This window comes from Taeniopygia guttata, chromosome 1 (genome assembly GCF_048771995.1).
Source record: "Taeniopygia guttata chromosome 1, bTaeGut7.mat, whole genome shotgun sequence".
Lineage (NCBI taxonomy): Eukaryota > Metazoa > Chordata > Aves > Passeriformes > Estrildidae > Taeniopygia > Taeniopygia guttata.
This window is the reverse complement of record NC_133024.1, coordinates 60,428,104-60,454,237: the sequence shown is the minus strand read 5'-3', so window position 1 is coordinate 60,454,237 and position 26,134 is coordinate 60,428,104. Positions and strand designations below refer to the sequence as shown.

General features: G+C 39.5%; 1 long non-coding RNA gene across 1 annotated transcript in view; it reads right to left on the bottom strand.

Annotated features, from left to right (window-relative positions):
- Window positions 1-1,443: 1,443 nt before the first annotated feature.
- Window positions 1,444-26,134, bottom strand: part of LOC140684150 (uncharacterized) — a 51,838-nt gene continuing 27,147 nt past the window's right edge. Inside the window, exon 2 of the long non-coding RNA XR_012055943.1 lies at window positions 1,444-2,216. This is a non-coding gene — a long non-coding RNA (uncharacterized lncRNA). The remainder of the gene's footprint in view (window positions 2,217-26,134) is intronic.

Genomic DNA, 26,134 nt, shown 5'->3' with positions numbered 1-26,134 from the left:
ATGAACGCTCACCTAATTATCCTGTTACAATTTGCTTTCTCCTATACTCTTGTGGATGGAGAGCTGGACATGAGTCAGCAATGTGCCCTTTCTTCTTCCTGGGCTGCATCAAAGGCAGTGTGGCCAGCAGGCTGAGGGAGATGATTCTGCCCCTCTGCTCTGGTGAGACTCTACCTGGAGTGCTGCATCCAGCTCTGCCTCATGCTCAGCACAGGGACTGGAGTAAATCTGGCCTAAGGCCCCTTCCCAGGAACTGGCTGGGCGTCAGTCAGCCAGTGTTGAGCAATTGCATTGTGCATCACTTATTTTGTGTACTGTATTTATTTTATAATTATTTTCATTATTTACCCTTCCTTCTCTGTACTATTAAACTGTCTTTTTCTCAACCCATGAATTTTACTTTTTTTTCTTCCCAACTCTTGCCACATCCCACTGAGGTGGAGACTGACTGAGTGAGTGTCTGTGTCGTGTTCAGCTGTCTGGTGAGTTAAACCATGACGCTTCCTGATGCTTCTAATGTCAGAGTTCTAATAAACAGGACTGTAGAATACTTCAGGTTGGGAGTGACTTTGAGAGGAATCAAATCCATTTTCCTGCCTAAAAGGAGGGCTAGCTTCAAAGCTAGATTAGAAAAAAAAAATTCCAGTTACATTAAAAATGACACATTGCAGGTTTGAGTTAGTCAGCAGTGAATGTAATTCTTAGTGGATGTTGTTTTAATAAATTTTCAAGGGGAAAAAGGAGCAGAAAGCACTTTAGAAAGCATTAGTTGTAATAGCCTCTTTTTTCATTTGAATTTATCATCCTATGCCTGGAAAAACACCTGACTTAGCCTTGCCTAGAGGACTGGAGGCAGCCTGGACTTGAATGGTGGGAAGATCAGAATAAATGAGATAAACAGCCTGAAAGAAGCTATGGGTGACTTATTTCTTTGTCAGTAGAAGGAAATCAATGGAAAAGAACCTGGAGGACGGGTAGGTACAAAGAAGTCTATCTCAATGTAATGACAATTTCAGTCATATGTGAGTAGTGCTGCTTCCTCCCCTCTCCTAAAAAAGTGTTCAGCAGAAGTCTTAAACAATCTTATGGAGCAACAGTAATAATACAGCTATTTTTATTCTTTATGTGCAGATAGAATGTCTCTTATAAAATCCTTGACAGTTTTCTGCTATGACAGGCTCCTTCTTCAAAGTTTGTTTCAGGATAAGCACCGTCTTTAAGGAGAAATGTGTTTCATCCTGTTAGCAAATAAAGTGCTAGAATGATGTGTAGTTTTATAAATGGGATATAATTTGATATAGCAAGCAGTCAAGTAGGATTACAAGCACTCTGGGTGTCATGGTTTGACACTGGCACGATGCCAGTGCCCCCCCCATGAAAATGCAATCTCTCAACTGAATGCTGTGAAATGTGATCGAGAACAGAGCAAAGCAGGCCCAAGTCTAATAACAAGAAAAAAAACTTTATTAAACTACTACCACTATGCTACTATAAAAGAGGGGGAAAAAAAGAAACACACACAATTCAAAATTAAAACCTTCCAAAGCATTCCTCCTCCCACCACCCAACTCCAACAAACCACAGCGAGACACAATCTGGACCCCAATCTGATTTCCACCCTCCAGACAATCAACACCCAGTCCATCTGCAGGGAGAGAGGAGTCTCTCCTGTGCCACAGACCCCTCAAGAAACACAGCTGCCACATCCAGTGCTTCCATGTCACACATGGCACCGCCCGGAGAAAAAAGTTTGCCAGTGGTGACCCTCTCCTTTCCATGCACAGTGCTCTCACCACCAATGCATGGTGCTGCTTTTAGGATTTTTTCCTTTCAAGGATGCCCTGCCAAGAGGGGAAAAAACAACAGTTCAGTTTTTCATTTTTGGGACCAACAGTCCCCCCCATTTTCCCCTGGGGCCAAGGATCCAAGAACAGAGATCTTCTTCTCTTCTTCCTCTGAGAAGACAGGGGGCACCACCACAAACCTCTTTAACTTTTCTCTGTTCGCTCCACTTCTGTCTTTTCCCAGCTGAAGCATGGTCTCTTTGGCTCACCGGCATCCTCCTAAAATACAGTCTCTCTTGGAGGAGAAGATCAGTTCAGTCTGTGGCTACCAAGAAAAAGTCCAGCCAAAAGCCACTCCATCATCTCCTCCCACCTAGAATTTCTCCTTCCAACATCCCAGGTCCCAGGCTGTCTCTCTTCCTCTCTTTCAACCTGAGGAGGAGAAAAATTTCACAAAGCTTTCATTTTCTCAAGGAAGGGTTAAAAGTCCCAACTTCCAAGGATGGCTTGCTGCCCAGACTCTGGCTCCCACAGGTGGCTGGGCACCTTGCGGCCCCCCCACTCTTCTCTTTCCCTGCGGTGAACTGCTGATAAAACCACCGCCGTCTCTTTTTTCTCTCTTGGGAGAGAGAGAGACGCTGGGGGGAACAGAGACATCCCAGATTTCTCCACCCTTCCATCTGCAGGGGGCCAGCCCGGTTCCAGTCCCTCCACCCTTGGGCCTACCTCCGAAGGCCACATGGCTTTTTTCCCTCCCCCACCCAGCTCGTGGCCGGGCAGGGGAGACTCCTGCACTGACCGCTGACCAGAACCAAAGAGAGTGATTTTTCCTGGGAATTCTGCTTTTAACCCCGCTGTGTTCTCAGAGGCGTGTCCACCTTCAATTGGTCAATGTCCAAATTGACCTCTTCCTTCCGGAAAAATTCTTTTTCTGTGTCAAACCATGACACTGGGATAGCAAATTAGACTGACTTTGACCAACTGATCTGTATGTGGAAGAAGCTGGGGTTTCTTTTACTGCAGTATAGGCCACAATGTGGAGAGTCATGAGTTCTAGGGACTTTGAGCTCAGATCACAGCTGATGTGAGTGGAGAAATTCTAATTAGTTGCTGCAAAAATTGTATCTTGCAACGAAGCGCAAAAAAAAATGTAATCTGGAAAAGCAGAAACCATATTTCCAGGCTTTCAATTTTGAACATTTTTATATTTTCTTTTTAATGCCCTGAATGTTTAATGAATTTACTACTTCTTAACATTCAGCAAAATCTTAATCTTCCTTCTTACAGGATAATACTTCTAGCTACAATAAAATGCAGTGTCTCTTCATCCCATTGAAAAGGATACATTTCTTCTTCTATTTCTGTATTTTATACATATAATTAACTTCAAAAAGTATATCCTCTTTTTAAAAGGTATTTTAAAATCACACTTAGAGAAACATGCATTAGCATTTTCTGTGCCTTTTAGCATATGGGTTCTGTTTCTTAAATGCACATCCAGCAGGCACTTCCATGCTCCTTGTTCAAGTAAACTAGTTGCCAGCCTTTGGAGATCAGTTTGTGATTCACAGTTCACCAGTTCCCTGCCACAGCCAAGATAATCCATCACTATGATGGCAGCAGTGGAGAACACAGCTGTGGCAAGATTTTAGGTGTGGGTTGAATTTCAGGTATCTTCCTAAGCAGTACTGAATCCAGCTCCTGCTTTGGTACATGGCTGAATCCATCCTTCATCATGAGTTCAAGTGCTTTCCTGAGCTGAAGTTTCCAGCGGGCTCAATGTGAAGCTAAGAGAGATCCTTCTAGACCCTTTAATATATATACATATTTTTGGTAATCTCTGTGTATTCATAGTTAGCATATGCCATTGTATTTACATTCTTATAGACTGTGTTTCCAAAACGGAGTTTGGAGATGCACACGTTTCCCGATGGGAGCGCACCTGAACATCAAAACTCCAACTGTGGCTGACTCATCAGTGTAGCTCTAAATACCAGCTCATTCCTGGGATTTTCAGTTTACCTGATTATTTTCTAGGAAAGAAAATGATTATTTTTTTTAATTGCAATAATTAGGATAGTTAAATGATACAGCAAGCAATTGTTATGGGTTTATTATACCTTCTAAAGAAGAAATGCAGTACTTTTGTATGCTTCAGGAATACAATTAAAGCAGGAAACTTTCTAAGCCTTTGATTTCCTTGAGTTTAATTATTGCTGAAACATGATTACATGAGCACAAAAAGGCACAGAAGAACAAAAGATGTTAAAGGACGAAGCAAACGGAGTGGCGCGTGAGCTGTAAATGCACTTGCTTTTCACTTTGCTGACAAGCATTGGAGATACATTTTAGCAAGAACCTGGTCATTTTCTGTACAATTTGTATCAGTTCACAGCTGCTGCTCCACTTTGGGTAAAGGAGCAGTTTTATGTGCAGCAACTACACGGGCAAATAGGCTAAATGTCTTCTTGGCTGATTCTCTCTCACTTCACTGAAGCAAGGGGTATAATTACACACTTTATTACTAGCTACTAGCAAGTGAAAATTGCAGTAAACATTTGAATATTTTAAGTGATGTTGTCAAGAATTTGGCTAATTCCAGGTCCAATTGCTACACTTAGTACCTAGGAGACCGTAACTTTATCCAAGGTAAACAAGAAAGCTGACAGGGGTGCTGACTGTTATTTTTGGTTTGCCCTTTGGTTGCAGTTCCAGAGAGAAAATTTCCAGGTGAAAATATTTCCAAAGTAGGTCACTTCTCCAGCTATAGCTACACTAACAGCATTCACTGCACTATAAAATGCCAAGCACCACTCAAAATTATCATTATATGTTGTGACTGCAGTTTAAATTCCCAGGATGCATCCACTGAAGAATATTTCCCAGTACATTTTTTTTCTTATGAAATTTAAAACACAGCTAAAGAAACAGCTTATCTTTCTTGGGTTTTTTATTGTGAATATTGTTCATGCTCCGTGGTGGGTCTATGTGTGGCAACTGCTAATCAAATCCTATTGTGTACCAAAATGATGTCAACTACATCTGAAATTTGCACACCTCAAGGGCTTTACATTTCTTTGTCTTAAATGTCTAATTACTTTAATAAGGAAAGTGTTCAGGGGAGTGCTAATGCAGTAAAGCAATTTTCTATGTCTATAATTTTCCCAGCCTGCTTTTTGACAATGTATGTTGTTTCAAGTGCCTTGCAAGATAAACAACATTCCTTAGTAAAATACTGCTGGGTATTAGAGAGGGCTTTTGATCTGGGAATGCAAGATCTGTGAAGTGCCATATTTTCAACAAAGGGCCTCCTTGTCTATGTCAGCTTTTTATTGATTAGTTATAATTAGACTACTGTAGGTAGTGTCTGCATGCTTTATGGATTTCTTTTGACCCAGCTAAACCATTCTTGCTTTCTCTATTTAATTGTAAATATGAGTTTTAATCGCTTCCCATTATTTCTTGGTTGAAAGGGCTGATATCAATGGTGGGGAATGACAGATGTATTTTAATTACACCATTATTCTTTCTATCTGCTATTTCTCTTTGTTAAAAACAAGCAGGACTTTGCACGTTCACACCTTGGTGCAGGCAGTGTTGCTAAGCTACTGCTGTGCTGGCTGGCCCATGTGGGCAGCATCCTTCAGCTGTGAGGAGCAAGGGTACCTCAGTTGCCAGCACGTGTGACCATCACCTTCATGTACATGGTTCAGGTAACTCAACACCTGGGGCTCAGAATGACATAAAATGAAGAGAAATATAAGATGGAAAAGCCCCAAATTAGTTACTGCTGCTTTCAAAGCAATTGGCTCTGTGCATTGCCCTTCCTATTTCCCCAAAGTGCTTGGAGCACGATAACCTTGCATGGTTAATGAACAGTACCCCCTGGCAGCACTGGGATAAGCAGAGAAAGCTGCCAGGGAAGGAAAATGCCCATCACCGAACCTTCCAAGCACAAAATTCTCTGAAGAGCTTGGATACCCCAAGTGTGACTTGATTTTATGCCCAAATCTAAACCCATATTTCCTTCATGCCTAGATTGAAGAAGACATTTGCTGATCATGTCTGTGGACACTAAGGCTTCTTGGTTGACTCCTGAGCATTGTACAGACCTACTCTAGCTGAATACATAATTAAAGTATAAATATATAATATACAATAAAATATATCATATACAATAAAATACATAATAACAGTACTTCAGGGCTGGAAACCTTGCTTTGGTGACTGTTGCCCCACATGGGCACTGGCACAGGTTGCTCAGAAAAGCTGTGAATGGCCCATCTCTAGAAGTGCGTAAGGACAGATTGGATGGATCTCTGACAACCTGGTCTAGTGAAGATGTCCCTGTCCACAGCAGGGAGGGGCTGGAACTAGATTGTCCTTAAGGTCCCTTCCAACCCAAATCATTCCACAATTCTTTGACTTTATGGTTTTTGGAGCAGTGTTACTACCAGTTAAAGGATGAGGTAAGCTTGGCGTAGCATAATATGATCCTTATGAAACAGAAGCAGAAGGACTGCTACTACTTGGGATTATCACACAACCATCAAATTGTTTAAGTTGGAAAAGTCCAAGATCATAATGTCTAATCATTAAGCCAACATTGGCAAGTCCACCACTAATCCAGGTCTGTAAGTGCCACATCTACACATCTTTTAAATACCTCCAGGAATGATGACTCTTCCCTGGTCAGCCTGTTTTAGTGCCTGACCACCCTTCCCTGAATAAATTTTCCTAGTATCCAATCTAAACGTCTTCTGACCATTTCCTTTTGTCCCATTGCTTGTTACTTGAGAGACCATACCCCACCTGGCTCCACCCACTGCTACAACTTTCAGGAAGTTGTACAGTGATAAGATCTCCCCTGAGAGAGACCTTTTCTCCAGGCTAAGCACCCCCAGCTCCCTCACCTCACTTGCACTCCAGACCCTTCCCCAGCTCCTTGCCCTTCTCTCAGAGTCCTTCTAGTGAGTAGCCCAGAATGGAACACAGGATAGAAGGTGTGCCCTCACCAGTGCTGAGTACAGAGGCATGATCCCTGTCCTGATCCTGCTGGCCACACTATTGCTGATACATAGGATGCCATTGGCCTTCTTGGAATAGTGCCTCTTCCTTTTTTTCATACTAAGGAGAATGAGGGCAGCTTGCTCTGAGCATGCAAGTTCAGCTGATGGTTTGCACCAGGTCACTCAGTGCTGTTTAGGTTATATTTGGTTAATATTATTTAACCTACTCCTGAAAATTATCTTGAAATGGGAGATTTAAACAGAGAAAAACATTTAACTATGGCTCTCGGTGGATCCTTGGAATATTTGATAAACTGCCTAGTTTTCTTTTCAACTCTTTAGACATGATCTTTCAGCTGCAGCAGTCATTTTGGAAAGGGATCTGAGGATAAAGCCCCAGGATCTGCCATGGTAACAACACCACTTTTTATCTGTTTCAAAGGATGGATTTGTCAGCGAGAGATGACACTGTTGTGATTAAGCTGGTAAGCTTTGGCTTTCGACCTTGGAGTCTTTTTCAGTTCTGCTGGAGGCTTTGTTTGTAAAGAGCAAGATCAAGATCAAGAACATCAACTTTTTGTGCTTTGGTCCTCTATTCATACCTGAGATACCCTTTAACTACTGGTTCTCATCTATCCAAACACTGTCTAGTTCTTGTGCCTCAGTGTGTTTCATAGGGGTCTTCCCTCTTGGCAGGAACTTTTAAACATCCCTCAACAGAGCAACAATAAAACAGAAGCAAACCACGAACAGCCTGAAAAGGGAGGTTACAAAGCTGAAATACACATTCTACCGAGAGCAGTGGACAAAAATATATAATATATCATAAGTGCCTTTCTATTTCTGTTTTCTGACTACTTCTGTCAGTCTGACATCCCTGTGGGTAATTGCTTACTCCTAAGAACCACATGGTTGATAAAAAAAAATAAATCAGTTAGCAAGATTGCCTGCATTTGTCTTTTGGAAGGGAGTTGCTGAACAGCTCCACATCTGCGTACACAGTTCAGATTAAGCATAGATCTGCCTACGTTAGGAAAAAGATAAAATAGGTAAAATTCTTTACCTCAGAATTTCCCTTTCTCTCTGAGATTTCATTAACAAAACTTGTAGCAGTGTCTGTTCCAGGTAACTTTTTTCAGCCTTAAACCAGTCAGCTAGGGATGGCAGCACAGTGATGGAAACACAGGGGACATGTAGGGGCTCAGAGAAACCATGTGAGGACACTGGCTGTCACAAAGCACCCTGCTCCCATAGATTATGCTGCTGTTTGAACCTGGGCTGCCTAGTTTCAAAGTAAGGTGGCTGCTTTTGTAAGACTTTAATTTCATCCTTCATTTTTCATCAGTAGAATGTCTCACTGATGGCTGCAAGGAGCTTTCTTGGCTTTGCTGGTGACCTCTGTATGTAAATAAAGTAGATGAAGACTTCAAACCACAACAAAAATTAATCAAAATATTTCTGCTAACAAGAGATATTTTGAAGGCAAATTTTGTGTCAATCCAGAATTATGCATTGAAGTAAAAATTGCATTATATGAAAGAGCTCATTTTACAGGTTTGGCAGAATAGGCTGACTGAACTCAGACTCATCTGGCACCTTCCTAAATGCATCCATTGTGAAAGAAATGACTTTTAAGTGGAGCATTAATACTCCAAATTATTCCTCTCTTTTAAATTTCTTTAAGAAAGATGGTTGTAGGACTACTGAAAATTATATTTTCTGTCTTTTTTTTTTTTCTTAAAACCTGCAGCCAAAATAATTCTTCAAGTATGTATTGCAGTGTCTTTAAAAGTCAGGCATCAGATTGAATCATATAATAATTTAAGTTAGAAGAGTCCTTAAATTCATCTGCCATGGGCAGGGACATCTTCCACTAGAGTAGGTTGCTCAACCCCAATCCAATGTGGTCCAAGACGCATGCAAAGAGCTAATTCTGACTTTAAGTCAGACTTTATTCCAAATAGTTGTGAAAGTCTTCATGTGAGGAAGTACAGTGGGACACCATGCTGCATCAATCCCTGGACAGAGCACTAAGTGAGTAAGTCTTGCATGTACTGGTCTGTCCTGGACTGCTGCTTGTTTGGGTTTTTATATCTCTCTAAAAACCTTTTCTACTTGGATGATTATCTGATTAACCAAATGTATCATTTTCCCCTCTCAGTTTGGAGGAGTAAGATGTATTTCCCTTTGAAAGATAAATTCTGGGCAAACTGCTGCTTTAGATCCAGCAGAGAAGATAATCTCACGTGTAGTAATTAGCTCTTCAAGTGAATTTCACAGTTAGTTCCATTAGGAAACTGTTTTTACTGTTCACTTCTCTTAACCTGCTTACATGACATATTTGTAAAGCTACAGGTTTAGATTAGAGGATTTGTCTTAGTTTATGGCTGTGCTGCTTTTAATTATATTAATGGCAATGAAATCTTACATTTCTTAGTTTTCATATACAACAACAATTTTCTTGCATCTGATATTCTTGCTTCATGTTTTTCTCCCCTGTTTGTATCTCATTTTTGGAGTTTATGTCAACATAATGTCATGCCATTGAAATCAGAGCCAGGACTCATTAGCTCTAGTAATTACCACCTTCCTCTGTCCTGGAAGGGTAAAGCATTGCTCCTTTTCCCACTGTCAGCCAAGCTTTTCATTAGTGCAGCCATCCACAGCATTAACAAATCCTCTTGGAGCAGTGGGCTGCTCCTATGCCTACCTAGAGTGTAGGGATGGTCTTCTCTCAGCCAGTGGATCTCCTGCCTCTCCTTTCCCTGAATCACAGATATAACAGCCAGTGCAAGCTGCCAATGCACATTTGAAAATCTCCTTTGTTATGATCACTTATGACTTCTTTCCACACCAAATTAGAAAAATATTTTCTCTCAAATACCACTCAGATTTCTGCTGTTTGTTTCTCTTTCTCCAGAGTTTTCACTACTCTTTCCCCCATTTTATCCCTCTAATTGCCTCCTTCTTTTTTCCTGCTTTCTGGGTGTCCCTCCTTGCAGTAAATCATGACTCCACTTGCCCCATGTCTGCATCTCGCCACTTGCAAGGATCAAAAATAAAATGAACAAGAAGGATACATGACAGTAGAGAAACTCCACATCCAACGCCCCAGAGAATACCTGTTTGTAGCACCAATGCCATTTGGAGTAAAATAAATGCTGGGGGAGGCAGATCTGGGGACCTTGTTGCTTGTCATGCTGTAGATTTACAGAAAATCATTTCAGGATTGTGATGTACTGTTATTTATCTATGTTTTGCTCATGCTATTAAATATTTCTTTTATTTTGATTGAAATTTATTTAATACCCTTCTGTTAAAAGGAGTTTTTACTACTCAGTTATGACAAAGGAATAGCATTTGTCTTATTTGCTTGTTGAAATATGGCATAGCTAGGATTGTCTTAAGCATTAGCAATAGAAAGATAATTTTTCCTTCTCTTCAAGACCACCAGGGACAGGAAGGTGGTTATTTTTGGGGACTGACAATATTCCTTTCTCTTGGCTGCTGGGGTTAAACATCAGAGTTTGGTTTTGATTTCTGACTGTTGTGTATCATTGCTCTTCTCCCACCACTGCTAGCTTTTCTCCTGACAGACATTACAACTACCTGACAAGATCTATTTCCTGAAACCTCAGTGACCATGCAAATGGGTCTGCAGTAATCTGCAGATGCCATGATGTTTTAAGACCCAATCTGAATTTCTTCACTGGCAGGAGTTTCTCTGTATGGTTTGTCATTGTACTGGATCAAGGGTAAGGCCTTCAAGGGCTAATTGGCACTGCAAAACAACTTCTGATGTTTTCTGTTAGGAAAGTGACATTGGAAGACTTATACCATTAACTAGAAGATAAAATGGAAATAAATGACCTAGTTTTTAAGACAATTAGATTCAGTTTTGGCATTTACATATATTTCTGTCATACAAGCAAATGAATTTACATAACAATAAAGCAATTTGTCAAAGACGATGGCCCCATTTCAGACTGGAGTCCAATAAAGAGAGGCTGGTTATGGCAAAGCATCTATGTCATGTGCTTGGCTAGCCCTGCTCACCTGTATTCTTGGAGGGGAGAGGTCAGACCATGAAGGGAAACAAATGTGCTTGTTTCCATGGATGCCAATTAATCTGTGGTCCGGGTTTGTTTTTCCCCCACATATGCTAGTCTAGGTCTAGACCTTTACTACAGGATTTTCAGGGGCAGAATTTGATAATTTTTGTCCCCATCTGTTTTGTCCCCAAATAGGCATTTTGAACCTTAGAGTGGATGATGCCTCTTAAACAAGCTAATCCTGGAGAGAAGGTGTGTGTTTGTACCTGGCCTCTTCCCTTTGCCTCCCTTCCTCAGGCCACTCTCTCCACCCTAGGGGGATTCAATGTCTGTCAACTACTCCTACAAGCATTGGCCACTGCCACATGCTTTGTGACATAAGAGTTTTAGAAGCTCAAATAATGTACAGGATGTCACAAGAAAAGCAAAATTGGAATCAGAAGTTTCTCGGAGATCCTTGAATTGTGGAGGGGCACCTTTGTTTCATGTGCTGAAATAGTCATGGTGCTTTCAGATCTGGGAGCTTCAAAAAATGTGCTGGAATAGTATGGAGCTTAGTCTGGAGCTAACCCGTGCTGAAGTCTGTAACTGCAGGTGAAATTACCCTAGAGACACATCTGATCTGCCATTGCCCTCATCTACTCAATCATATGCCTAACTTTAGGCCAATTAATAACTTTCCTCAATCAGGTTGCTTCTTTGAAGCTAATAGAGCTATTAATATCTCCAGGTTAGGCATAGATATTCAATTATCTTTCTTAATTGGAGTCTGTGAGTCCTTATATTGGCCAAAATCTAGTGAAAAGATTTTATTAACAATGAAGTCAAAATTGCGTATTTCCAATTCCTTTTATTATCTCACCAGGGACCATTTGTATCGTTAATTAATGAAATTTTTATCTCAAATCAGCTTTCACAGTGCTTGAGAATTTTACAAGTATTACAGTGTAAGTATAACAAAAGGAAGACACCAACTCTGTTAGTATAGTTAAACCTTCAGAATTTATAAATTAGATCATAGAGAATTTAATTTAACATTCTCTAAAGAGTTTCACAGGTCTTTTTCTGCATGATATCTTCTCCCTTATCCATCTATTTTAGCACTGGGGTTTTGCACTTCTTTTCTAGCTAGTTCATTTTTATCCTTAAGGGCACACTGTATTTTAAATTTCTGAATCTTCCTTACACTTTCACTTCCAAAAATAGCAAAAACCTCTTTTGGAGAAATAGCTCTTTTTTTGAATTGTCAGAATGAGTAAAAAATACATCCTGGTGCTGTAAGTTATGTCTGCAGGTGTATAAACCCCTGAACTGGGGAAACAGAAACATTTTTAATGTAGTGAAAGAGGGAAGAGACTGTTAAAATTCCTGGTTTTCCTTCTCAGGCCTGTAAAAGTTATGTGCCTCTGCATATTCAGGGACAGACATTGTGATATTCAGCCAGTCCTGCGCAAAGCTGAAAATGTTACCTAATATTTGGTCTCAACAAGCTGGTATGGAGCATTCTGGTAGTCATCACTTGTATCTGGGAGTCTCTGGGTTTCTGATCAAGTCCATTTCTCTGCCTGTGAAATTACAGATGGGTGAAACAAGCCCTACTCCCAACACTGCTTCCCTTAAAAAAATCTATTGTAGTTTAAAGTGCTTGACATACAGATTTTTGCAACTCTGAAGTGCATTTGTAGCATAGGCATACGCCACAAAAAAATCACAGAACAAGAAGAAATCCCTAGCTTCAACTGATTAGGAGTGAGACAAGAGTAGCACATCACATATCATATTCTTGATTATCTATAAGGTAAAAAAATCCCAGACATTACTGGCTGGCTGAATCTACCCAGTACAGGATTAATTTTTGCTGTACAGCTGAATTGACTGATGATGGAATGGCCAATATTTGATGTGTTGCTGTTTGGTGTTGCTGTCAGCAGCACTGCAATAAAACAAAGCAATAAGGAACAGGGCCAGCACTCAGACAGCTGAGCAACATTTGTAAAGGTAATTCTACAGCTTTACAGTTGCTGAGAGAACATGTGCTTTGATGTGCTAAATTAGCAAGTAAACTCAAAACCAAAGGTTTAAAACATTCAGCATTGCAAAATAGTGTTATTGTATTTAGCACATGGAAATGACCTTCAAAGGAATAACAAGAGCATAATTGGAACTGAACAGCCCTTTTATTGAGTAGAAAATATACCTGATGATGGCATTTTCCCCAGCCTTGTGTCAGACAGACAAATCCAACTATGGCAGATGCCCTCTGTTATCCCAGGACAAGAGGGAAGACCCCAGTGGCTGGCAGGCACAGCACTGTAGCTGGGGAAGGCATCCATCACCAGCCAGAGGCTCAGGGGTGTATGCTTGAAATACATGTGTGATTTCTCACCTCCTTGCACAATCACAGTGATGTAAACTTAAATGAATTGTAAAGTGGGTTGAAAGTGGATTGTAAAGTGAGAAGTATACTTATGAGAGTATGTTTTTGTTGCTAGTTCTTAAGATACTTTTTAGATATATTTGTCAGTGTGCATCTCAAAAGGTTTCTAAGCAGCCATCTTATAACCCCCTAAAACCTTCCCCACCTTCCCTTGGGATGCTAAAGTGCCATCCCATAAGCTACTAGGGCAATCTGTTACCATTTTCTGGCAATTTTACTCCATTTCATAATAATAATTAAAAAAAAAAATGTCTGCACCTGCCTATTCTACCAAGAAGCCTGTAAAAGATTCGGGAAATTCAAGAGAGGAACAGCATTATTAATTGCTTTGACAAAGACAGCTCTTACAGAGGGAAGAAAGGTCTTGTATTTCTGAAGTATCTTATAAGGACTTTAAATTCTGCTTTATTTCAAGAGAGAAGTGGTAGAGGGAGATTGTCATGTTACTGGTGAAGAGAGGCATTCACACAAGCAAATAAACACTGAATGTCTTCAGTGACTGATTTTAATCAGAAGTGATTCAAGCCAAGAAGGAGACACTGTGACAACATGAATGGCTGTTCATGCTTTCCTGGAGTTCAATATTTCTAGAATTTCAAGTGTTTCAAGCAGCTCCAGGTCAATTACATAAAAACAGACATTGCTTGCATGTAAGGTGCTCCTTATCAAAACAGGGAAGAGGACAAAGACTCATCACTCAATTGCAACACAAGTCAGCTTTGAAAGGCTTTGCCCTTGTGCTGGAAGCCCTGTGTGCTGGCTGCTTTCTTCAAGAACTGTAGAATGGTTTGGATTGTAAAGGGTCTTTAAAGATCATCTAGTCCAGGAAAACCAAGATCATCTAATCTAGAGAAGTGATGATTCCATCTTGCTCTTTGTTTGGTAGAGCTCCTGCTGTTGACAGCAGATGTGCTGTGATCAGCTTGGGCAAGTCCTTGACTGGGGAAGTCTGAACTTCTGAACCCAGTGCTGGTGATTCACCATCATTTGGCAGCCAGAACAATAATTTGAGTAGAAATAAAAAAAAAAAAACAGTGCTCAGCAAAGGTTGTTTAAACAGTAATTGGAATATCAAATAAATATGGTGAAATATTTTCTTGCTAAAATGCTACTTGCAGTAATTGCATATTTTATCTTTAACAGTTAGTTGTGTTTGTTACCTGTCTGATTTTTTATTCAGACATAAACTGTAGCAGGTTATTTAAAACTGCATTTATTATTTTTCCTATGCAGGTTGCATAAATGAGTGTCAATAGGAGCACTGTGGAAATGAATAAATTTGTAATTACAATAGCATTAAACATATTTTGCTAGTGTCTGAATGGAAAACATTTCATATGAAAAATTAATTCCACCCACTTGAAAGAGGAAATCAAAGTTGTGCTTTAGTCTCTGCTCTTTAAAAATAGCTGACAGGCAGCTTTTTCTTTTCTTTTCTTTTTTTTTTAATATTTTCATTTTTCTGTGGAAATGAAAGTTAATGTCATTTTTTTTTTAAAATAGAATTATTTAAAGAAACAAGAATAAAGTCTGTGTTTGAAAAATTTAATAGCAAACTTCTGGAAAATTTAGCTTGAACTACAAAGCACTAGTAAATAAATGTAGCTGGGTAACAGACCTGAGAAGAATTTCTGAAACAAACAAGGGCAAATGAAGTACCCATAGGTATTTTGTGTTGTTGGCCAAGCCTAGTCAACAAATCTGGACCTCATATCATGCAAACATAGGATATTTTACTCCTATGTTTGTTAGAAACCCACCCCTGTGTAATTTTTTTCAGAGCTCTTCTATTCATTGGTGGCTGACAGCCCTATCCTCTTCAGAGGAAACAAAATATGTTTGAAGATGGAATCTAGCTCAAAAAACAAAAGGAGATTAATTATACCATTAAATTAAATAACTTTACGAATGAAAATATCTTTAGAAATTAGTTGTCCAAGGTGTATGAAGATGGAGTCTGACTCAGCAGAAATGAAGGAAAACTGATTTTTTTCCCCTGTGATTCCCAACTGAAAACAAAGATCTTTTGAGGGCCAAATCTCAAAGTTGGTTTTTGATGTCACTGACAAAATTGCAGGTAGAGAGTGACACAAGAGACATGTCAGAAATGAGAAGCTACTGTTCAGCTGAGGACACTGAAACTTTAGAGTTCATGAATGTCTTTTCAATGTAAATGCTATTTGAATAAAATAAATAAATAAAATAAAATAAATAAAATGCTATTTGAAGCATTCCCTCTGAAGAGTAGAAGAGAACTAGATTGTCCTTTTTGCAGGAGTTTGCAAAATGCTAAAATTTATTTTTAACTAAAACTGTCAGTCTCCCACAAAAATAGCTAAGAAATATTTGGAAATTTTCTTGTGTGTTTCAGTTCAATGGTAACACTAAAATGATTTGAGTAACTTTTGCTTTTTAATACCATGACATTGCAAAACCAGACCTCATTTCAAGTTGAAAATTCAAACCTGGTGGTTTGAAAAGTATTGAAAGAACTTGATTGGCAGAATGTCCTCAGAGGACTGACTTTCTTTTTCTCCTTTTTGCCAAATGAAATGTCACTGCAAGTGATATGTGCCTACATAAAGGTTCTGGTTTGTCAAAACATATTTTTCCCATGTAAAACTTTTGTAGCAAAATGTTTGACTGGTACCAGTCCTCAAGACTTGTTGATCAGCAAAACTTTAGGTGCTTGCATCTCATATAACCACTGCATAATGCATCATTTAAAGAAGATCAGATTTTGCAATTTTTTAAGACTGACAGAACGAACTGCAGAGATAAAAGGCTTGGCCTGAAAATCCTAGTAATATTAACACACCCTGTGCCAGCAATGTCCTTCCTTTGCTGTTTCAGATGCATTCTGGCTAGACAGAAATTATGGCTCTATTGCTAAAATTTCTCACATTACTGTACAGGCTAATATTTTAAAAATGAGCATATGCAACTTCATTTTTGCCCACATGAATTTACATGGAAATTTGGGGATTTTTTTTCTGCCTTAGCTGTGTTTTGACGGCTGTGTACCAAGGTTCATCTGCAGCAGTCCGTGTCCAGATTACTGCTGAAAGCAGCAGGCCCTTTGTGCGTGTGTGAACCCAAGGAAAGTTACTGGAAAACAATAGGAATGGAAGGAAAGAAGGTACTTACACGATGCCCATTTGAGGTGAAGTTCTCCAGTATGCACTTGTCCTTGCCCAAATATTGATCCCTATTCGCTGGTTAGTTGGTGGCCTCGGGTAAAGTATATAGAACGAAGAATAGAAAGGCTGTCACACAAACTGTGTTCCAAGTGTGAGGTTTGTGAAAGGCATCAGGAAAAGGCTGCATGACTCCAGATGGGAAGAGACAAACAGAGCAGGTTACGTGGAGCAAGCTGATGCTCACAGTTTCTCAGTGGGGTCCAGAGAGCAGGTGAAGGACATTGCATAGGTCACTAAGAAGGAGAAAAAGGATGGTCTAATGAATCACAGAATCACTTAAATTGGAAAAGACCTCTAAGATCTAAGATGTCCATTAAGCTGGCACTACCAAGCTCACCACTAAACCATGTCACTAAGCACCAAATCTAAATAAAGCAGTTTAAAGGCCCATACAGACACTAATTTGGTGATATGTGCCAGCTAATATGAATTGGTCAAGAACAAGTCATGTTAAAACATTTATATGGCTGATTAAGGGGAATTAAAAGGTGTGATATCTTTACCTGAGCATGACTTTTGGCACTGTCATGCATGAGCAACTTAGGGAATGATCTAGATTAAATAATGATAGGTGGGGTGAATGATTGCATTAAATTTGCTCCAAAAACTGTTAAGAATAATTCCATCTTAAATCAGCAGTGCATTTTAAGTTGAGTCTTGTGGAGGTCTGTCTGTTTTACCCAGTATAGACATTAATGTCTCGGAAGATGGAATCTGACAAATGCTTGTAATCTCCTTAAAATAAACAAATTTGATAAGAATTGGAAGTACTTTGATGGGCCAGATTTTAATTTAAAATAATCTAGATATTTTGGAGATGTGATCCAAAATTAACAAGAGGGAGTTCAACCAAGGCAAGAGCAAAGAACTGTGGTTAAGGAAGAAAAAAGTAAAAGACAGCTATCCAATGAGAAATATCTGCCAGTGCAGCTGTACTGTGAAAAATCATTTGAGAGTTGGAGCGGAATACAAGCTGGATCCTTTCTGGGAATATATTACAAAATGTGTAATGTGCAAAGCACATGGAAATAAATGTATGTCTCTCCACTGTGCTGGTGAGACTGCAATTGGAGTACTGGTACTGATCTGTGAAGTAGAATGAGAATGCGTAGGAAACATACAGAAAATAGTAGTGAGAATGCTAAAAACTTTGGATTGTATAAGAGAACTCTGACAAATTATCCTTTTTCCAGAAAAGAATGTTAGGACCAGAAATTGCAACTTTTTCCAACATTTAACCTGATGAATACAACACAGAGTGGCGATCATTATTCTCTGTAACTGGGTTGTAGGGTAGGAACTAACCACATTAATCAACAAAAATAACATAGAGATGTGAACTGGAAAAGGTCACTTTGGGAATTTGTTGGATTACTGTCTTAGGACAGTATTACAGATGGTTCTATTAGAGAGGTTTTCCTGGTGGTTACTTATAGCTGTGAGGGACCAGAGGAAGGTGTTGAGTAAATTGACTTAGAGAGTGCCACACAGCCCTGAATTTGTTGATTAATATTACCTCTTGGGAATTCTTTCTACAGAAGCAGATTTGCAAAGATATGTTTACTGCCTTATCACACACAGACTGAGAAGGAGAAGGTACCTGCAGGTGAAGACCTTGGTACACAATGTCTCAATACACAGCTGCTTGGATGCACAAAGACATCAGTGTGCACTTTTCTTGTCTGCCTGTCTCTAAATGGTCACAGTGTCTATGAGAGCAACTGCTTTGACTGTGAAAATTCTACATTTTTAATGGGACAGAAACTAATCTTCACAATTATCCTTAGCTAAAGATAATCGGGAATGGAATAAAAATCTCCATCAGCAAACTGGCATTGTCAGTTGCTAGCTGGAGAAGTACATGCTTTGTCTAGTATATTATCCTGTGCTGAACTGCTTCATCTTCTGCATTTTGAAAATGTAGAGCATTTTTAATTTCCTTTGGCAATTCTTGGGGATGCCCCAGATCATCAGGTTTAAAAATAATCAGGTTTAAAAACAATCACATTTAAAAAGTAATAATTCAGAGGTAATATTGGCAGAGAGTTGGTTTCCAAGTTGTCAAGGCCTGAGGCTAGAATTTGATGACAAAAACTTACTTGAAGTTGAAGTCCCTCCTTGCATGAAGCCTCATGCAATGGTCTTCTCTGCTGCCTGGGAGTAGGACAAACTCTTGCCCAAAATAACACCAGAAATTGGGCTCATTAACCTTGGGATCAAGCCAAAATTCAGTACTCTTGGGTATAACTGTCTTGCACATTGCTTCAGTGACGCCTTGTGAATGTTGTTGTTGGGCAGCAGAGCAAATCAATTTTGAGGCAGAAGAATTGCAAGCTCATAAATCTAAGATGTCCTAATAATGCAGTCTTCAATGAAAAGTGAATAGAAGTGAGTTCCTTTTCTTTGAGGTTGACTGTGAATAGCCATGAAATATCTTAGCTTGTGTCCTGGATTTATGAACAGAGAATATGAACTTGTTCTGCTCCAATTTATACCATATTTCATTTGAGAGCAGGAGATTTAGCCAGATAAATCAATGGGTAGTTCCTCTGATCCTTGTCATCTTACAGGTCTTTCTACAGTTCCAAGAAAGTTGTTGCAACTGTTGTAACAACTAGTACTACAGTTGCAATCCTATGATCTGTTGCTGAAAACTTTTGTGTCCTTTCCAGCTATACAGGACCAAGACTGAGCAGTTGAATGTTTGCTTTGTACATTTTAATCAACAAGACATTCCTAAAGCAAAAGTTTGTGCAAATTTTATGCATGAAGGTCTCTTCAAATAAAGTAATTTTCAGGGTAGACCTGTACTTTTTCACATTGGCTGTAGGTCTCTCTCCAGACCAATAAACTAAGACCAGTTTAATGTTCAGTGGTTAAAGTAGAAATGCTCCCTTTGTCATCAGGGAGACTTTGAATTGGGTCCTTGACAGGGTATTTTAAAATATAGAAAATTATCACTTGGTTATTTACACTCTACTGTATCGTAAATCAGTTTGATGGACAAGCTGCTGTGGGAATATGTATTATAGAAATATTGAATACAAGTGAGGTCAGAGGCTACAGCAAAACAAAATAAGACCTGAAGGCATACTGGGAAAAAGAGAGTGCTTCTTGCTTTAATGGAAAATTTTGTGGATTTCTGTTGAACAGTGACAGTTATGTGCTATTTCCAACATTTAGAACAGGTAAAGAATGTATTTGTAACTGGACTTTGGTAAATTCTTTGTTTCAACTGTCAAAATTGCCATCAGATAAAAATATTTTTCCAAGGAGCAACTTAAAAATTGTCTGTACTGTCTGTACTCCTTGATACTTATCAGACAAATATTTTCAATGCAAAATTGTCTTCAGATTGTAAAGACACACAAGTTTACTATAACACAGGTTCTGCTGAATGAAAAATCCAGTGATCCCCTAGGAAGTCATATAATCTTTGCAGCAGTCTCTGTGAGACAGTCTTACAGTTCTTACTTGCACTTCCATTAAGGGCAATGAGAAGATCCCACCCTAGAAAACTCTTCTGCATGTTCAGAAACGGATCCATACTGAGGATAGTACTGATGTGCACTTGGAGTAAGGTGTCTTGGCAACACCTGCTTCAGTGTAACATGAGGTTAAGCTTGATGTTAGGGAAGTGACATAAGAATATTTTCAATATATATATGTTTTGATGTGGGACTTCTGGAATTACTTCAGGATTTGATTTCATGTGAAGCCTGTTATTTCAGGAGAGCTGAGAAGAGCCTCTCCCCTTCTTAAACACATTTGCAAACACAGAGGGCCAGGCTAATCCCACTGAGTTTAATGTACTTTACAGAGGAATAATGCAGGAGGCTGGTTCTGTGTGGCGGCATCCATTCAAAGGTGGCATCCTCCCTTCAGAGGGTCTAATTTTCACCAGTCTGGATGGTACAGTCTCACACTTTGTAGCTGAAGTCAAATGAAATCTAGTGAACTAATCAACCCCAATGCTGGTGTAAAGGATAGAACAACATTTTAAATCTAGAAGATAAACTGTAGCCTTACAGCCCAACTGTGTTTTCTTGGGTCTGAGACTTGAAGAAGAAATAGCAAAACTGTCTGGGGGAGAGGCTAATAATCATGTAATATGCTCAATAACAAACCCTGGCAGTTAAAACCAGAGGTTCATTATAACTTTTGAAAATCTCGTGCTTCTCAAACCAAGCTCACAGCTTCATAGGAAACGGCTCATCCATCTGACTTCCTCAAGGCTGGTAACTACTGGCTGATTGTTTTTCAATGCCAGAGAAACTTTTAGCAACAGGACAGAAGACAGCCCTGAGCATGATGAGCCTGCAATGTTTCTAGGCTACATTTCGCTTGCATGGTCTCTTGCCTGCACATGTTGCTCAGCCAACACGCCCATAAGCCATGTTGCTGTATTTGCAGGGTGCTAAGGCCAGTTTGAAAGGCACAGCCTCTCAGTAGATCCCTCTGGTCTCTTCGTGCCTGCTAGTAGTAGGTGTGTGGCTTATAGACAGCTTGGATTGTAAGCAGCTGTGCTGGTTTTGGCAGGGGAAGAGTTAAATTTCTTCACAATGGCTGGTATGGGGCTGAGTTTTGGATTTGTGCTGAACACAGGGTTGATAATACAGAGATGTTTTTGTTATTGCTGAGCAAGGATTACACAGAGGCAAGGCCTTTTCTGCTTTTTGTACTGACACACTGGTGAGGAAGTTAGGGGTGCATGGAAGGTTGGGGGAGACCGAGCCAGGAACAGGTGACCCAAACTGACCAAATGTTCCAGACCATGTGACATCATGCACAGTATTTTAAGTGGGGGAAGAAGGTGGAAGAGGGGGGACATTTGGAGTGATGGCATTTGTCTTTCCAAGTCACCATTACATGTAATGTGGCCCTGCTGCTCTGGAGATGGCTGAACATCTTTCTGCCCATGGGACACAGTTACTTAATTCCTTGTTTTGCTTTGCTTGTGCATGTGGCTTTTGCTTTCCCTATTAAACTTTCTTTGTCCCAGCCTATGTGTTTTCTGGCTTTTACCCTTCTGAATCTCTCTCTGATCCTGCTGGTGGAGCAGTGAGTGGGTGGCTGTGTGGGGCTTGGTGGCTGGATGGGGTTAAATCTTGACCACAGCATTTATCTGACTGTGGGCATAGCCTACAAGATGGTCACAAGTGAAAAGTGAATAGCATTGGATCCTGCTGTTCTGTGCCAGGGCTGGGCAAGTCAACAGCTGTAATTTCACAGTCTGATGTGGAATATGAAAGCATGAAAGCTCTTTTTAACTCTCCTCCCACTGTAAATCCACACGTGTGGACCTCTGCAGAATAATAGCTGAATTGTCACAAAGTCCTAAAGAGACTTAATGAGGATCTCTCAGTGTCTGAGTTTTTATGGGATAAAGCATCCTGAGCCTCTGAAATATTTTGCATCCTGCTAGAAACAGAAATCTGACATTTCTCACAGAACATTGAGAACAAAGCATCTACAAAATGTTTAAGGAAATAAAGAAGATATCAACAGTAAAGAATAAACAACTCCATGGGAATTGACAGGGGTTTCTCATTCCTGCTAACCATATAAACCCCCAGTCACATGAAAATTGCTGGGCAGGTGACAAATAGATTTGTCCTGACAAGCTTCAAAGTTGATGGCTGGTGTTTGGGCCCTGCTGGAGTGAGTTGTTGAGTGGGAAGATTGAAGCTGCAGTCATCAGAAGCAATTGAACAGATTTAGATGAAACAAACAGGTGCTAGCAAACATTGAAACATTTTATTTTGGTTTGTATACATGATGTTTTGCAATGTCTACTACTGAGTCACAAATTAGAATAATTTTCCTAGCCAAACTTTCTCAGTTTTGTTGTTTAGGCTGTTTTATTTACAGTGCAACAGATATTGATACTGTTGTCTGAGTGATGATGATTTAGGCACTAGGGAAAACATTCTGTAAATTATTTCTTCTATTTCTCCCCATCTCAGTTGAAATACTAGTGATTTCCAATAACCTTTAGGAAATTCTTACTCAGCATGTAGTTCTTTGTATGGTTATGAATGCTGACATTTCTATTTATGCTGTTTCAGCTCTCTCTACCTCATCTTTGAAAAATCTGTTAAGGCAAATTTGAAATATATCCTTCAAAATGTATTTGGAATATCTTTAACTTCCAGTTTTGCCTCCATTCTCTTTTTCATACGTTTAAAAAAACCCAATAATTCCTCTACTCTTCCAGGTTGCTGATTGATTTGTTTTTCTTCAGAAACTGTCTGAAGGTTGTACAATGAAGCTAAAATGAGTCCAACTTCCATCAATCTCTCTTCCCTTTGGAATCCTACAGCTATTATATTCACTTTTAAAGGATCTGAATCTAAGATGGAAGTAGGTTTCCAAACAGCAATTCATCTAAATGTGTCCTGCTCCATAATTTCTGTGTTTATGCCTATCTCTGCCTCAGACAGTTTACACAAGGGACAACTGGGTAATGTATCTGGAAGCAGAAAACAGATAAATTCTTCACAAAAATATACTTTGTAATTTCTGTAATAGTTAAAATGGTAAAATAATGACAATGCAAGCTGTTTCTTATTATTACTGAGGCAATAAAAGTAATAATTATGGGTTATTTTGCACAGTTGTGTGAATATGCAGCATGTGTAAAGTATTATAAATACTGCTTTTGCTGTTATTTTACATACAAGTAACAAGTTATCAGTTTTGGTATCATCATTTTTGTGTTAAAAAAGTATTTGCATAATACTATAAACATTCTGAAATACATATGGGAAAAGTTCACTTCCCCCCAATTTTTGACTATGAATCTATAGATCAAGGCAAAAAGCTGAGTTTTGAAATGTAATTGAGAAGGTATGATGGTGAAAAAGTCACCTTTAAGTGATGCATTCTTACCATGGAAAAAATGGAAATATATCCCATCTAAAACCAGGGCAACTCATTTCTTCATCTTCTAATTTCAGAAATAAATCTGTAAGTCTGAAAACTCACTATTCAATGAGCAGTTCATCTACCCAATAAGTGACACAGTTTCCAGGTAGAGATTTTTATTGTTCAGAAGTGGGTCTTCAGCAGCCACCAAACCTAGGCTGGCCTCTTTCTGCCAATATTGAACTTTCAAGCCTGGTGTAGCTCCCAGTGAAAGGGAAAAGGACAGGATAAAGCTATCAGGCCAGTCATGGGCCTTGCTAATAAAGACATTTAAATTGATTTAGCTTATTAGGCAGACAGTGGAAAATATGAAGTGCATCTTTATTTTACTGCTTTGATATCATTTGCTGAGCAGGAGTGTATATCTGTGTCACATGTATTTCAGCAAGATCCATATCAAGCATTTGCTGGAGGTCTTCCAGTGTTTTAATCTGAAGACAGGTTGCTTAGTCCCTGCCTGCTATTAATGCTCTCGTCTATCAGAAGTGTCAGAATTTATCCTGTGTTGTTCTGGGCAGTTTGGGAGCTTTTAAGAGAGCGGAACAATTACCTCATATCTGATAATATTTCCTCTTTTTAGGAAAGCAAAAGCATCTCTGATGTTTGTGATTTGGATTTGATCTCTGCATGAGCTGGGGTGGATCAGGGTGTCTATGGTTTTTATATGTGCTCTTCCTTTGCTCAGCCAATGAACCATATGTGGTAAGACACAGCAAACTAAGAGCCAGAGATGGAGCTTGGGGTATTCACTTTTGTCAGGCTTCACCTTTGCCCAGTAGCTGCCCACCTATGTTGGATATGCCCTGAGCTCCATGGCATGTCCCCTCCCTGTTTAGGGGATATATAATTCATTATCTGCTTTCTTTCCTTTGAGAATACTTGGGAAGAGAAGAGCAGGACCAGTTAAATGAAATCTGGTCTTCTTCTTCCAGGCAGTTCAGTCAGCCCAGCAGACTGAGCTGCAGGCTGCTGCCAGCTCTGCTGGTGTTCACCAGGGCAGTTCAAGTTTAGCTGAAACCTGGAAAGGAGCTTGTTCAAAGCAGTTTCATTCTACTGAAGAGAACTCTGTGCCAGAATGTTCACCTAATGTATATTACAACTTTTATTTTTTTTCAAAACACCCTGTTAGGCTTCTACCACCCACTCTTTCCACATGAAAAGTCACAGAAGAATCTCCCTGATAATTTGTGACCAAACACATCAATCCACCTGTCAGCAGCTCTGACCAATGTGACAACGGAAAGGACAGCATGAAGACCAAAAAGCATAGCCAAAATAAGTGTTAATCCAAAGGGTGAGAATGGTATATACCCATGTTATAGAGGTGGTTTTTTTACATCACTTGCTATCCGAAGCAAAGAAGGGGTTTTTGGGGTTTTTTTTTGTTTTTTTTGTTTGTTTTGGGTTTTTTTTTTTTTTTTTTGTGTTTACTTGTTTTTTCTCAAAGCCAGCAGCTATTTTGCAAAAGAGCATGGTCATGGTGTAAATTTTTGTATCCATTTTAGGTCTATGCAGTGGTCAAAAGGCTTAATGCACTGAATCCTTTTTAATGTATTTTAGAGTAAATAGGATGAAAAGGTTCCAAATTTGGATACCTGGCTCAGTCAGGTCTGAAGACTACTCAGCAGAATATCAGTAGCCATGGAAATGAACTAAAGAGAAGCTTGCAAGTCTTCTGGAAAAGCTTTCAGAGACCAGACTAGCAGACAGGAGTTTTTCAATCTTTCAAAGAACTAACAAAAGCCTATTGAAGCTTTTGTGCTTAGCATGTTGACAGTGTGCAGTGAGAAAGAGCATTGGGAAATCTCAGAGTATGACATTCAAAGATGTTTTGTGTCAACTGGAATGTGTGGTGTGATTGCTAGAGACCTGACAGGAGGTAATAACCCACATGAAAATGTGTTATAGTTGCACCCAAAGGCTTCTGTTCCAAGCATATTAGAGAACACAAAGGGAAACCGTTTTTGGGCCTTTTGGATTCAGGCAGCTGGATGTTGATGGGGCTTTTTTGTCATCAGTTTGTGGTGACTCACTGTGACATGCTCTTTGTTCTTGACATCCTGTAGGAACAGAAGACCACGTGAGAGATCCTATTTTGAAGGGGCACTTTGACTGAAAACATTGGAGTGAGCTGTGGTGGTGGGAGTGGCTGTCTGGAAGAGTTAGTATGAATATTCATCCTTGGATGTAGGACGACCTGGTGGTGATCCCAGTAGAGCAAATAGTGGTCTTTGAAAGATGAGGAGGCATGGAAAGATGCTCAACAGCATCTTTCAGCAAGTGATGGAAAGATGCTCAACAGCAGGGTATCTTTCCTTAGTTTCATAATATTGATAAACTGCCAAAGTTGGTTCCCAGCAGAGTCCACAGCATGGTGCTGATAAAGATTTGACATGAACAGATCTGCTACACACTGGGAATCCCCAGGACCTCTAGGAACTCCAGTATTAAGAGTCCATCTGTGAATTTCAAAACAGACATACAGAAAATAAATGGTAACATCTTTAATGACTGTAAACAAACTGCATCTGTCATTTTTCTAATCAGGTAGCTATGTCTGTGCTTCAAAGACACCAGTAAATCAACACTAAGGTAAGTCTGTAAATTTTGAGACTTCTGTTATTTTCTTTAAACTTTTACTCCTAACTTGTGTTAGACTTTGCCAAACAAAATCCTGACAGAAGAGTTCTGCTGGAGCACTGCTATGCAGAAAATAAGGGAGAAA